General features: G+C 52.3%; 1 protein-coding gene across 2 annotated transcripts in view; it reads left to right on the forward strand.

The window, feature by feature from the left end:
- SBK1 (SH3 domain binding kinase 1) overlaps window positions 1-14,803 on the forward strand; it is a 49,720-nt gene that overhangs the window by 205 nt on the left and 34,712 nt on the right. The window lies entirely within an intron of this gene.

Consider the following 14,803-nt stretch of genomic DNA (forward strand, 5'->3'; position numbering starts at 1 on the left):
TTCTGGGTCTCTCATCCGCTGCTTACCTCCCACCACCACCTCCTACCCCAGACTCTCAGCTCTCTCACCTGTGCCTCCCCTGTCCTCCCATCCTGGCCCCACAGTGACCTTTCTGTCCTCTCCCACTGTGGTTACGGCCCTCCTACTCAGAGCCCTCGTGGCTCCCAGCTCCCACGGGAGGAAGTAGACACTTTAGCTGGGAATTCAAAATGTGTGCGATCTCACTGACCCCACCCACCTCATCTCGCTCTGTTCTCCTATATAGTTCACCCACCCCCCGAGTGACACTGACCAGACTTCCCTTCTCCAGCCCCATCCAGGCCCAGCTGCAATGCCTCCTCCTCCAGGAAGTCTTTCAGGAAGCCCCAGCCCCACCCTGAGCTGAGAGTCACCTTTCTTCCCTGTACTAAACTGACACCTAATGGTGTTGAGTCTTTGTTGAATTAATGAGTGGAAATGTCTGTGTGTATATATGCACGTGTGTGTGTGTGTGTGAGAGAGAGAGAGAGAGAGAGAGAGTAGAGAGAGAGAGAGAGAGAGAGAGAGAAAGGGTTAGGGAGTGAAGTTTGTGTGGCTGTGACTGGGCACTTAGGGGGTGTGGTTGTGAGTAAACACACATGTTTGTGGGAGAGTGGATGAGTTCTATGTACCTGTGAGGGAGAGGGGTTATGCACTGTGCCCGGGAAGGGGCTTCATGCCCTAGGGACCAGTGTGCCTACTGCCAGCTCTCCCCACCCCCACCTGCACGGGAACCCAGGCGCCGGCCAAGTGCATTACCCAAGCTGTGACCACAGGCTCCCAGGACAGATGGAAAATCTGCTGGGGACACTAGGGTCACCTCTGCTGTGACCCAGCCCCCCCCACCTCTCTGTCACCACCTAAGTCAGAGCTGCCCTGCGTGGGGAGAAGGGCAGACTCAGGGCCAACCCAAGTGCCCCCTCCAGGCCCGTAGCAGGAGGCCGGGGACACGGACCCCTGATGCCTGGCCAGCTTCCTCCCTTAATCTCTCAGTTAGAGTCCGGGTCTGAAATCTTTGCTCTGTGGGCCTCTGTCTCCTCACCTGTGAAATGAGGGGCTGCTCCTGTCACAGCCACCGGGACATTGTCGGCAAACAGTGGCTGAGCATGCACAGAGTACGCGGGCTTGCGCGGGGGGCTGGAGCCCCAGCCCCCCCCGCCAGGGGCACAGCCTGCTGGGAGAGACGGACAGCAGGCAGATCAGCTTCACAGTGACGTGCGCCCTGATAGGCATGGGTGCGCGGTGCCCAGGGAGTCAGGGAAAGGCTGACCACCTCTGCCCACGGGAGCCCTGCTGGTCCATCTCACGGTTCAGACCATGGCAGGGGACGCGGGGAGCTAGATCATAGGTCCTGGACTCCGAAGCAATGAACTCCTAAAGAATCGCTGTTTTCACTTTAGGAGCTCAAAATGCTTGTTGAAAGAAAGAAAGAACGAATGAACGAATGAATGAATACGACATGGGGAGATAGGACATCAGAATCATCTGACTTGATTGTTAAAAAATACACCCCGTCTGGCACCTTTGCGGCCTCGGGCCTTAGACAGGACGGCTTGTCATTTTAACCAGCACCCCCAGGCCAGCAGCGTGAGCAAACCAGCATTTGGAAAAACCAAGAATGGGAGACACGGGCCTTAGGGTCACAGCCACGAGCGCCAGCCCTCTCTCCTCATTCCCCCATCTCCCACCTCCAACTCTGGGGGCCCCTTGTCGGGATGCCCCTCCTGCCCTAGCAGTATGATGCCTACGTTTGTAATCTACTTTCCAGCTGGTAGACGCTGGCCCTTTAAGGCCTGAGGAGGGGACTCCACCAGGCTAGGCAGAGACAGTGACCACAGGTGCCAGGTGGTGAAGCTAAAAATACTGAGTGATGTGAACACCGGCTGGGCTGTGGCTGCGGTCGCCAGGCAGGGCAGGGCGGGGCTGGGTGGGGGAGGAAGGCTCCCGAGTGCTCTGTCCTCCTGGAGGAGGGGCAGTAGGCGGTGAGATTGGATGGGTCACCTTGGGGGGCTCAGAGGATCCTGCCCCCCACCCTGTTCGCCTCAGCATTTCTCCAGCCCCCTAAAAACGGTAGAATTCCCTCCCAGTAGCTGCTCATGTCAGCAGCCCTGGGGCATGCTGAGTCTACTGCCTGCTGCTTCCCTGAGACCCTGGGGAAGTCATTTCTGCCCTTCAGGACTCTGTACAATTGAAGAGTTGGGCTTATTGGGCACCTTTAGGGGCAGAGAGGCAATGGGGGGGGTGTGTGTGCAGGTGACCAGTTCCACTTATTTGTGGATTCAACAAACCCTCCCTGAGACCCCCTGGGGAGTGGAGGCTGAGGCCACCAAGATGGACATGACACAGGCACTTCCCCGGGGGCGCCTGGTGAGGACAAGAGGGCACACTGGAGCCATGACCTGCAGGGCAATGTGCTGTCACAGGGTGTGAGCGCGTGCCTGGGACACGCGAGGAGCTGCCTGCAGAGAGCACATCTGCCTTGAACGAAAGTTTGTCAGCAAAAGCGTCACCCACAGTGTTGCTCACCAGCCACCCACAGAGGTGCTTTGATGGATTAATTAAGGTGAGCTACCTGTTGTGACAGATAAATCTGGAAATCACACGGGCTTGACTCAGCAGAGAGCCGTATCCTGCCCTGCAAAGTCTGGGGGTGGGGTGGGGGCAGACTCTGCCCTCCTCAGTCTCTCCCCGAGACCCAGGCCCCTCCCACCTGTGGCGCTACCATCCATCACCCTTTGCAGCCACTAGAAGAAAGAGGACAGAGATCATATAGGAAATTTTTACAAGCAAAAGTTGGAAGTGGCTCCCTTCACTTCTGCCCACAGTCATTGGCCAGAATGGCTAACTGCAAGCAAACTGGGAAGTGTAGTCCAGTTGTGATGATTTCATAGGGTTCTTGGGCAAATAAAACGTTTGGTAGTCGTGAAAGCACCGGGCACATAACAGCTGTCCAGCATGTCCATCCATCCATCCATCCATCCATCCATCCATCCATCCATCCACAAATTCCACTGAGCACTCTCTGAGCTAGCCCAGAAACTGGGCAGTGAAAACACCGTGCCTGCTCTGTGGGGGCTGCTATCAAATGGAGCAGCTAAACAAAGCCCAAGTAAACACATAAAAAAAATATGATCACCTATGTTCAAAACCCTCTGTTAAAGACATAGCCAGAGAGATGATGGGAGAGGCACCTCCTCTGTATAAGGTGAACAGGGAAGGTACGGACAGTCCCGTTCCTACCTAGAGCACGAGAAGGAGCCTGAGCGGTGGAGGCGCAGTGGGTAGAGCATTGACTCGGGATGCTGAGGTCCCAAGTTCGAAACCCCGAGGCTGCTGGCTTGAGCACAGGGTCATGGACATGATCCTAAGGTTGCTGGCTCGAGCCCAGAGGTCACTGGCCTGAAGTCCAAGGTCACTGGCTTGAGCAAGGGTCACTGGCTTGGCTTGAGTACCCCCCCCATGCCCAGTCCAGGCACATATGAGAAGCAATCAATGAATGACTAAGGTGCCGCAACTACAAGTTGAGGCTTCTCATCTCTCTCCCTTCCTCTCTCTCTCGTAAAAAAGAAAAGAAAATGAGAAGGGGCTGGGCAGAGTGGAGGTAGGAGCATCCAGCAAGAACAGAGAGTGCAAAGGCCCCGAGGCAGGGGAGGGTTTGGTGAGTGTGAAGAAGTATCAAGGCAGTGTGGCGAGAGCGGAGTGAATGATGGGGACAATGACACGGGGTGATGGGGACAGTTATACAGGGTGATGGGGACAGACGGGAAGGGGCTGCTGTATCCTATAGGTTTTATGGACCACGGTGAAGAGAATGGTTTTTCCTCTGGAGGGAATTGGGAAGCCTTTCGAGGATTTTAAGTGGAGGGAAGTGATATAACCTGAGTGACGTTTTAAACAATCATTCCAGTGGCTCTGGGGAGACTCTGGCAGCTGGGCCACAGTGGGCCCAGGAAACCTGTGGGAAGGTCACAGTGATGGTGGAGGGGCATGGCACTGGCCTGGCCCGAGGCAGGCCTTGGAGGAAGCAGATGCCTTCTAGCTATATATTTTTTAAAGATTTTATTTATTTATTCATTTTAGAGAGGAGAGAGAGAGAGAAGGGAGGAGTAGGAAGCATCAACTCCCATATGTGCCTTGACCAGGCAAGCCCAGGGTTTTGAACCAGCGACCTCAGGTCGATGCTTTATCCACTGGCCACCACAGGTCAGGCGCCTTCTAGCTATATTTAGGAAGAAGGGGCTAGAACAACCCTGGGGTTCCGGGTTGGGTGAGGGGGTGGATGGTGAGCAGCTCCAAGGAGGAAGCAGTGGGCGCAGGACTCAGAATTCTGCCACGGAGGGTTCCATGTAGGAAGCTGGGAGCTGTCCAGGAGAAGGTGTCACTCACGTGAGGACTCGACACTGGGAGTCTGGAGCTCTAGGGGAGGTCTCTTTTTTTTTTTTTTTTTTTAATTTATTCATTTTAAGAGAGGATAGAGGAAGGGGGAGAGAGAGAGAGAGAGAGAAAGGGGGGAGGAGCAGGAAGCATCAACTCCCATATGTGCCTTGGCCAGGTAAGCCCAGGGTTTTGAACCGGCGACCTCAGCATTTCCAGGTCGATGTTTTATCCACTGCGCCACCACAGGTCAGGCTAGGGGAGGTCTCTTGGCTGGCGACAGACGACCAGAGACAACAGAGAGGTGGCACTGGAAGCCATGAGGTCACACTAAAGAGAGAGGAGAGGGAAGAGGCCCGGACCCAGTCCCGAGGAGCTCTGCAAGTTTGAGGTCACATGAGGGAGAAGCCAATGGGGGAGGGGAGAAGGAGCCGCAGGCAAAGTCGGGAAAAACCGGGGGTGTGGGCAGTCGCGGAAGCCAGGAGAAGAGCGTCCTACGCAGGAGACAGAGCGTGGACCACTGACTTCCAAGAGGTTGAACGGTCAGGAAAACAAGGATGGATTTAGGGACAGAGAAGTCAAAACTGACTTGGACAGAATGTTACCCAAAGGGCATAGAGCAGGGACGGGCAGAGACTTCTGGTTAAAGGTGGTGGGTTGAACAGACACATGTAAGTTCTCTGTGTCCTGAATCCCCGTCGAAAGGAAGTGAGTGGAGCCCTGACGAGGTTTGCGGTTCAACACTGGGTCAGGACACACGCACACACAGATAAATCCTTCTCTTTCCTCCATCTCTCTCTCCTTTCTCTCTTTAAAATCAATAAATAGCTTTTTTTTTCTTTTTCTTTTTTTTTTTTTTACAGAGACAGAGAGAGTCAGAGAGAGGGATAGACAGGGACAGACAGACAGGAACGCAGAGAGATGAGAAGCATCAATTATCAGTTTTTCGTTGCAACACCTTAGTTGTTCATTGATTGCTTTCTCATAAAAAAAAGAGAGGCCCAGCTTGACCGCGGGCCTTCAGCAAACCAAGCAACCCCTTGCTCGAGCCAGCGACCTTGGGTCCAAGCTGGTGAGCTTTGCTCAAGCCAGATGAGCCCGCGCTCAAGCTGGCGACCTCGGGGTCTCGAACCTGGATCCTCCGCATCCCAGTCCGACACTCTATCCACTGCGCCACCGCCTGGTCAGGCAATAAGCTTTTTATTTTTTAAAAAAGGAAGTGAGTGGATATTTTATGGGATGTACAGTAGTCTCCCCCTAGCCACGCTTTCACTTTCTGATGGTTCAGTTACCCGAGGTCAACTGTGGTCCAAAGGTTTGAAAAGAAAAATTACAGAAAAAAAAACAACTCGTAAGTTTTACATTGCACCCCAGTCCGAGTGGCAGGATGAAGCGTAGCGACATCACACTCCGTCCGCCGTCGCACTGTTTGTGTTCAGGTCACCGGCTTTTACTTCGTGAAGGTACCCACGCCCGAGAGCGGAGATGCTGGCAACCCAGGCGTGCCACAGAGGAGCCGGAAGGTGCTCCCTTTAAGCGAAAAGGTGGAAGCTCTTGACCCAGTCAGCAGAGAAAACAATACCGCGCTGGGGTTGCTAAGATCTACAGTAACAACAAATCTTCTATTCGTGAAACTGTGAAGAAAAAATAAAATTCACGCTAGTTGTGCTGTCGCACCTCAAACTGCCAACATTACAGCCACAGTGTGTGATAAACGTGTGATAAGTGCTTAGTTAAGATGGAAAAGGCACTAAATCTGTGGGTGGAAGGCATGAACAGAAAACACTTTCCTAAGGATGGAGACGTGTTGCACCAGAAAGTGTTAAGCCTGTCCAAAGACCCCTAAAATGAGGGACGCCAAGCCAGTGACCGCAAGTAGGAGATGGTCACACAGATTCAGGAAGAGGTTTGGACTGAACAATATAGAAATCACTGGAGCCTGACCTGTGGTGGCGCAGTGGACAGAGCATCGACCTGCAATGCTGGGGTCACCAGTTCAATGGTTTGCCTGGTCAGGGCACATACAACAAGCAACTACTATTGATGCTTCCCGCTCCTCCTCCCCTTCTCTCTCTCTCTCTCTCTCTCTCTCTCTCTCTCTCTCTCCTCTCTCTAAAATCAATAACACAATCTTTTTAAAAAAATTACTGGAGGGAGCCTGACCAGGTGGTGGTGCAGTGGATAGAGAGTTGGACTGGGACGTGGAGGACCCAGGTTCGAGAGCCCGAGGTCGCCAGCTTGAGCGCGGGCTCATATGGTTTGAGCAAAGCTCACCAGCTTGAGCCTAAAGTCGCTGGCTCGAGCAAGGGGTCACTCAGTCTGCTGTAGCCCCCTGATCAAGGCACATATGAGAAAGCAATCGATGAACAACTAAAGTGCTGCAATGAAGAATTGATGCTTCTCATTTCTCTCACTTCCTGTCTGTCTATCCCTCTCTCTGACTCTCTCTCTCTCTGTCTCTGTCAAAAAAAAAGAATTACTGGAGGGAAAGAGAGAGACAACATTCACATAACCTTAATTACAGTATATTGGCATAATCGTTCTATTTTATTCATCTCTTAACAACAATAACTAATTTATAAATTAAGTGTTATCATAGGTATGTACATATGTATAGATAAAAACAGTATACATCAGTACGATCTGCGGTTTCAGACATCCCCTGGGGGGTCTTGGAATGTTTCCCCCATGGAAAAGGGGGACAACTGTATAGTAGTCTCTTGTTGCTGCCATAACAAATTATCACAAATGTAGTTACTTAAAAACCAAACAAATTTATCATCTTACAGATTCTGTGTCAGAAGTCTAGCACAGGTCTCATTGAGCTAAAAGCCAACGTGTTGATAGGGCTAGTCTAGGAAGCGCTTTCTGGAAGAATTTCTGGAAGCTCGAGGGGAAACTCCATTCCCTTGCCTTTTCCAGATGGTCCCCACACCCCTTGGCTCGTGGCTCCCTCCCTCCAGCAAGGTGGCATTGCTGGCCCGCCTTCTCTCGGCACAGCTCTCTAAGCCACAGCTCAGAAACTACTGCGATCCATGCTTCCTTTGACGGGACTGGGCTCACCTGACCAATCCAGGGTCAGCAATCCATCTTAAGGTTTTTAACCTTAACCACATCTGCAAAGTTCCTTTTTGCCATATAATATAACATACAGGTTCTGGGGATGAGGACATGGGCATTTTGGGGGGCCATTACTCTGCCGACCACGGTATGAATCAGAAAGAGTAAAGTGAAAAGCAGGCCAGGGCAGCAGAGATTGAAACCTGGGAGACAGATGCACGTGGGGTGAGTGGGTTAGCAGCCTGATGATGCTGCACCCGGAGTGAACCCTAAACCAGCAGTGAGAAAGCCCTGAGGACACCGGAGTTTACTCTACAAAACCCCAAAGGCTCCCGGGTTAATAGACTAAGTACTCCTGGAAATGGAAGTCAAGCTGGGGCCAAAAACAGGAGGATTGGTCTAAAATGAGCTTTAATCCTCAGATTTCCTTCTCAGCACAGCTGGGCAGCCGCCTCTCCCCCACCCCAACAAAGACTGAAGGTTTGTTCTCCGGAGATGATAAAACACAGGGTCTCTGAACCAAGGACACAGCACAATGACAAGGACGTGTGACCCATCAGAATGCTCCATCCTGAATGTGGGAAGCCTTGCCTCCCATCCTCATCACCTGGGGCCTCTTCACCCTCTGGCTCCCGGACCAGAGATGTCAGGACTCAACTCTCCAGGCAAGACACGGCCGCATTTATTCCCTTCAATCTCTGACTCTATTTTTTTTTTTTTTTTTTGTATTTTTCTGAAGCTGGAAACGGGGAGAGACAGTCAGACAGACTCCCGCATGCGCCCGACCAGGATCCACCTGGGGCGATGCTCTGCCCCTCCGGGGCGTTGCTCTGCCACGACCAGAGCCACTCTAGCACCTGGGGCAGAGGCCAAGGAGCCATCCCCAGCACCTGGGCCATCTTTGCTCCAATGGAGCCTTGGCTGCGGGAGGGGAAGAGAGAGAGACAGAGAGGAAGGAGGGGGGAGTGGAGAAGCAAATGGGCACTTCTCCTATGTGCCCTGGCCGGAAATTGAACCCGGGTCCCCCGCACGCCAGGCCGACGCTTTACCGCTGAGCCAACCGGCCAGGGCTGACTCTATTTTTTTTAAAATTTATTTACTTATTCATTTTAGAGAGGTGAGAGAGAGAGAAAGAAAAAGAGAGAGAGAGAAGTGGGGGAGGAGCAGGAAGCATCAACTCCCATATGTGCCTTGAACAGGCAAGCCCAGGGTTTCGAACCAGTGACCTCAGTGTTCCAGGTCGACGCTTTATCCACTGCGCCACCACAGGTCAGGCTCTGACTCTATTAATGATGGATATTTTGTTATTGTTGTTTCATTTTCTGTTTGTTTTAGTTTTCTTCTCTTTGCATAGTTTTTGTTTCCTCCAAATATTTTTGTTTGTATTATTTCTCTTCTAGAGTCCAACGCACCAAAAAAGAACAGCCAAACAGGTTGGCATTAGGGACTTCCCAAGGAAATGGCCCAAACCCAGCTCTCTGTATTGAGCCCCCAACTCAATCAGCCCTCCCACCCGCAGCACAAGGCTACTCAGCAGCTTGCTTTTATAAGTTGTTTTTATATTCTTTAATCAAGGCAGAAAGACAGTGAAATGCAAGCTCAGTATAATGAGTTTGACAATTGTTTATGTACCTTACTCAAGATATAGAACATTTCCATCTCTCCAGAAAGTTTCCTCACGCCCCAGTCTACAATCCCCCACCATGGAGGCAACCACCACTCTTCAATGGGCTCTTTAAATCTCTTAAATATGAACAGATAACCAGGGATCACCAACATTTGAGAAAACGCTCTAATATTAGGGGCAGAAGAAAAACAAACAGAAAAACAGAATTTGGAGGAAGCAGAATATGCAGGGGGAAAAAACCTTAAAATTATTATTACTATATTCAAATATAGGAGAATATATTGCACATATGAAACAAAAAGTAGATGTTCTTTTGGGGAAAGAAAAAAAACACTCTGAAGAGCCTGACCAGTGGTGGCGCGGTGGATAGAGTGTCTACATGGGATGCTGAGGTCCCATGTTCAAACCTGAGGTCACCAGCTTGAGCACAGGCTCATCAGCTTGAGCACAAGTTTGCTGGCTTGAGTGTGGGATCATCGACGTGATCCCATGGTCCCTGGCTTGCGCCCAAAGGTCAACGTCTTCAGGACCAAGGTTATTGGCTTGAGCAGGGGGTACCTGGCTTGTCCGGAGCCCAGATGGTGGTGAAGGGGGGGTGTCTCAGAGCAGCATCTCTGGGCAACAGACCTGGAGGGCAGGCAGTTCACACGGGAATTCATCAGAAGGTTCTAGAAAAGATTTCTTCAGGGAGATGAAATGTATCGAATACCTAATGTATTTGAACTTTTGAAAGATTTATTCAACTTGGAGAGAATGTGGGTTGAACTAACCATAAACACACAGAAAAACAAGCTCTCCCCTTTGAAAAGTCGTCAAACCCAAGAAAACAAAACTTCTCTTCAGAAAAAGGAAACAAATATAAAATTTTAAACTTCTGCTCTGCAAAAGACATGCTTAAGAGAATGAGAAGACAAGCCGTGGAACGGGAGAAAAATATTTACAAAAGACATCTGATTTGATAAAGAACTGTTTCACAGATAAAGGACTGTTACTCAAAGTATACCAAAAAAAATTCTTAAAACTAAACAATAAACAAATAACCCAATTAAAAAATGGGCAAAGGATCTGAACAGACATCTCACCAAAGATGACACACAAATGTCAAATAAACATTTCTAAAATGCTCAACATCACATGTCATTCGAGAATAACAAATTAACACCGCGACGAGATACCACTACACACCTGTTAGAATGGCTGCAACCCAGAACACTGACAACACCAAGTGCCGGTGAGGACGTGGAGCAGCGGGAACTCTCACCCGTCGCTGTCGGAGATGCACGATGGTACTGACACTGTTGGAAGACAGCTTCTTGCAAAGATAAGCATGTCTTATCATATGATCCAAAAATAGCGTTCCTGGCCCTGGCCGGTTGGCTCAGTGGTAGAGTGTCCGCCTGGCGTGCAGAAGTCCCGGGTTCAATTCCCGGCCAGGGCACACAGGAGAAGCGCCCATCTGCTTCTCCATCCCTCCCCCTCTCCTTCCTCTCTGTCTCTCTCTTCTCCTCCCACAGCCAAGGCTCCATTGGAGCAAAGATGGCCCGGGCGCTGGGGATGGCTCCTTGGCCTCTACCCCAGGCGCTAGAGTGGCTCTGGTCGCTACAGAGAGACGCCCCCTGGTGGGCGTGCCGGGTGGATCCCGGTCGGGCGCATGCGGGAGTCTGTCTGTCTATCCCCGTTTCCAGCTTCGGAAAAATACAAATAAATAAATAAATAAATAAATAAATAAATAAATAAATAAATAATAGCGTTCCTTGGCATTTACCCAGATGAATTGAAAACATGTCCACACAAAAACCTGCATTTGGGTGTTTATAGCAGCTTCAGTCACGATTGCCAAAAACTCGGAGACAACCAATATGTCCCTCAATAGGTGAACAGGTGAACAAACTGTGGTACATCCATGTAATCTTTGTTTAAAAAGTGATCTGTCAAGCCATGAAAAGCTATGACAGAACCTTATGTGCGTGCTGCTAAGGGAAAGAGGCCCACCTGACAACGCTGTGTGGTTCTGGGGATGTAACATTTGGAAAAAGCCAAAACTACAGAGACAGTGTAAAGTCAGTGGTGGCCAGGGGCTTGTGGGGAGGGCGGGGGAGGGGTGGCTAGGGGAGCGGAGGGGGTTTTAGCACGTGGAACTATTCTGGGTGATACTGTACGGGCAGGCCCACCACGTCCACATCTGTCCGAACCCATCAAATATACAGCCCAGAGTGAGCCCTCCTGTACACAATGGACTTTAGTTAATAATAGTGCATTAATACTGGTTTATCAATCGTAACAGTAAGGCAAGATGTCAATCATAGGGGAAACCTGAAAACGCTTTAAAAAACAAAGTCTATTATGAAAAAGGGGGGGGGGAAGGAAAGAAATCATAGTATTTCGCATAAAACTGTAAATAATGTTCCCACAAGGTGTGAGCACGACCAGCCTTGCCAATATCATTGTGCAGCTTTATTACGAGGGTGGGCGACAGGGAGTGGAGTGTGTGTGAGGAGTGAACCTTCATCTTCCAAAGTGGGATGTTGACAAAAGCCTAAAACTGGAGAGAAGCAATGGAAGCGTGCCATGTAAGAAAAAACAGAGGTGAAAATTAGCAAGAGTTACAATGAGTGTCTTTAAGAAGTAGGAAATGGTGACACAGTGAATAAGGTGCTGACCTGGAAATGCTGAGGTCGCCGGTTCAAAACCCTGGGCTTGCCCGGTCAAGGTACATCCAAGCAGTCAATGAACAACTAAAGTGAAGCAGCTATGAGTTGATACTTCTCTACCCACCCCCTAGTAAATATCAATAAATAAAATCTCTAAAAAAAAAAAAAAGAAGTAGGAAATAGAAGTGGGGTTGCCCACGTTTCTTGATTCTAAGCTATGGGTGTGTTTAGCTTGAATAAACGTTAAAACTACATTTATAAGAGGAAAGTAGCGACAATAGTAAGAACGAGAACGACGGGAGCTGGCGGCGCAGGGACAGGAGCCAAGTCCCTCAGGGAGTTTGCTGCGCAGAGGGTTTGAGGAGTAGACCGAGGCGTCAGATCCCGCCAGCGGTCCCGGACTAGGGGCGAGGACGGCGCAGTGGGGAGCCAGGGCGGTCCTGGAGTGACAGGGTTCCTTCAAACGCAGGGCAGGGGCTGGCACCGGAGACGGCACACGTGGAACAAGTGCGTGAGGAGCTCGGTGGGTCTGCGCTTCCACGGTGGAGGCGACCGGACTGCATCTGACTCATGTTTTCTCAGGGCAGGGGGAGCCACGGTGTGAGCAGAGAGGAGAAGGTGGGAGAAGGGTGACCCGGCACGTTGTCACTCAGGGCGAGGTGCGCCACCTGGGGGCTGGCTGGCTGGATGTGCAGAGCCTCCCGCCTCCCCAAGGTCCTAGGTTCTAGGGAGATTCGCAGGCAAATTCAAGTTGGAGAAGCACTGCTCAGAAACAGCGGGAAACAGCCCCTGGTGGGGGCTGTGGGGCAGCAGCCAGTGCCCCTGTGAGATCACGAATCAGGGCGGACACGGCCAGCCTGGTGTGGGCACTCCAAGCAGGGCTGGCTTGCCCAATGGAAGTGGCGCGTGGGGATGGCTGGCATTTTGCCAGGCAGGTACTGCCCCCAAAGGAGGTGGGCACCGGAGGGGTTTCCCAGGGAGCGGCTCTGGGGTGGTGGGCGGAGCCCCAGTGGTGGGAGTGAGGTGGACAGCGGTGGCCGAAGGCTGCTGGTGAGCAGGGAGAACGGGATGGGGGCAGTGGAAGGGTGGTCTCTATGAGGGTCAAAGAGCTGTTGCGTGTGGGTACCGGGGCCGGTGATGAAGAGGATGAACGGGGAACGTAGAGGAGGTGGAGCCTGCGGTGATTACCAGGTCGTGGTGTGAGCCTGGGAGCACAGGTCAGGGGACTGAGAGACAGGTGGTGTAGGTGGCTGAGACCAACCCTGTCTTCCCCTTTGAGGGCTGGGCCCTGCGTATCTAAAGACAGTGAGCTGGCCCTGGCTGGACAGCTCAGGTGGTTGGAGCGTCGTCCCAATGCACAGAGGTTGCCGGATTGGTCCCCGGTCAGGGCACCTTGATGTTCCTGTCTGTCTCTCTCTCTCTCTCCTCCTTACTCTCTCACTGAAATCAATAAATTAAAATATATACTTAAAGACAGTGAGACGAAGGTAATTTATTTGCTCTGGGTGTGGTCTGGGCATCAGGATGTGTTAAAGCTACATTATAATTAATGTGCAGCCGAGTTTGAGAACCAGGCCCTGACGGAGAGAAAGGGAAACAGGGAGCAACAAGAAAGTCCCCTGGGGTTAGCCTCGCAGGGGGCGCCTGGCCAGAGATAGTGGTCTTGAGCGGAGCAGCTGGGTAAGGACGGCGCGTCCGGGGTTGGAGATGAGCAGCGGGGGATGCTGTGTGGTCTTGCCTTGCTGATGCAGAGAGTCAACAGGGCGAGAGACACGGAGACACAGGCAGACCCAGGTGCTTAGCGGGCCCCTTGTCCGTCCTGCACTGAGGCGGAGCGGCCACTAGAGGGAGCGCTGCGCTCACACATGCGGGACTGGCCCCGGCAGGGAGCCCTGGTTGCGCGGTTCAGGCCTCTTTGCTGACAGCTTCTATGTTCGAAGTTGACTCCAGGTCCCATTATTTCCAAGGGCTGTGACCTTGGCCAGATTACCAGACCACTCTGCGGCCCAGTTTTATCAGTGGTTAAAGGGGCCTCTGATCAGAGTCCAGCCTCTCTGAGGTTGTTGGGAGGGTGAGGGAGGCCAGCCGTGGAGCACGGGCCACACTGGGGAATGGCTGACCACCTGGTGGTGGAGGAGGCTTTGCGGCGCCTGGCCTTTGTCTTTGCTTCTCCTGCAGCCCCTCACTCCGCCCAGCCCTGCCCAGGCCAGAACCAAGGCAAGAAATGGAGGTCAACTTCCTTGATCCGGGAAGAGCCAAGGCCAGAGTGGAGGTGGCCTCCAGGCCTCGGCTTCCGGCTCAGTCTTGCTGCCGCTCCTGTCCTTGTAGCAAACCTCACCTGTGGCTCATCCGTGGCCACATCGCACCCTCTTGGCCCCAGGCCTTCACCATCATCCAGGTGCCCAAGGGCCCAGCAGCTGCCCTTGCCTGGCAAACATGTGACCCCTGGAATAATGTCACCGCCTGGTACCCAAGGGGCTCGGAAGGGGTGCTTCTTCCCAGCCAGTCCTCTTCTAACTGCCGCTCCCTCCCTGCTGCCAGACCAGCAGGACCCGATGTCTCCGGCCACACCACCAGCGGTGTCTTCATTCCTAGGTCTGCAGGTGCCCCCCCCCCCACAGAGGCGGTGGGCCTCTGCACACAGGAGACCCCCTCTATTTTATCTTTGGTCTCACAGAGGGCATAGCCTGCTCTGACTTCTTAAATATGTTTTGGCCAGGCCCTGGCCGGTTGGCTCAGCGGTAGAGCGTTGGGCTGGCGTGCAGGAGTCTCGGGTTCGATTCCCAGCCAGGGCACACAGGAAAGGCACCCATCTGCTTCTCCACTCCTTCCCTCCTCCTTCCTCTCTGTCTCTCTTTTCTCCTCCCGCAGCCGAGGCTCCATTGGAGCAGAGATGGCCCAGGCGCTGAGGATGGCTCTATGGCCTCTGCCTCAGGTGCTAGAATGGCTCTGGATGCTACAGAGCGATGCCCCAGAGGGACAGAGCGTCGCCCCCTGGTGGGCATGCCGGGTGGATCCCGGTCAGGCACATGCGGGAGTCTGTCTGACTGTATCCCCGTTTCCAGCTTCGGAA

The sequence above is a fragment of the Saccopteryx bilineata genome, chromosome 4 (assembly GCF_036850765.1).
Source record: "Saccopteryx bilineata isolate mSacBil1 chromosome 4, mSacBil1_pri_phased_curated, whole genome shotgun sequence".
Lineage (NCBI taxonomy): Eukaryota > Metazoa > Chordata > Mammalia > Chiroptera > Emballonuridae > Saccopteryx > Saccopteryx bilineata.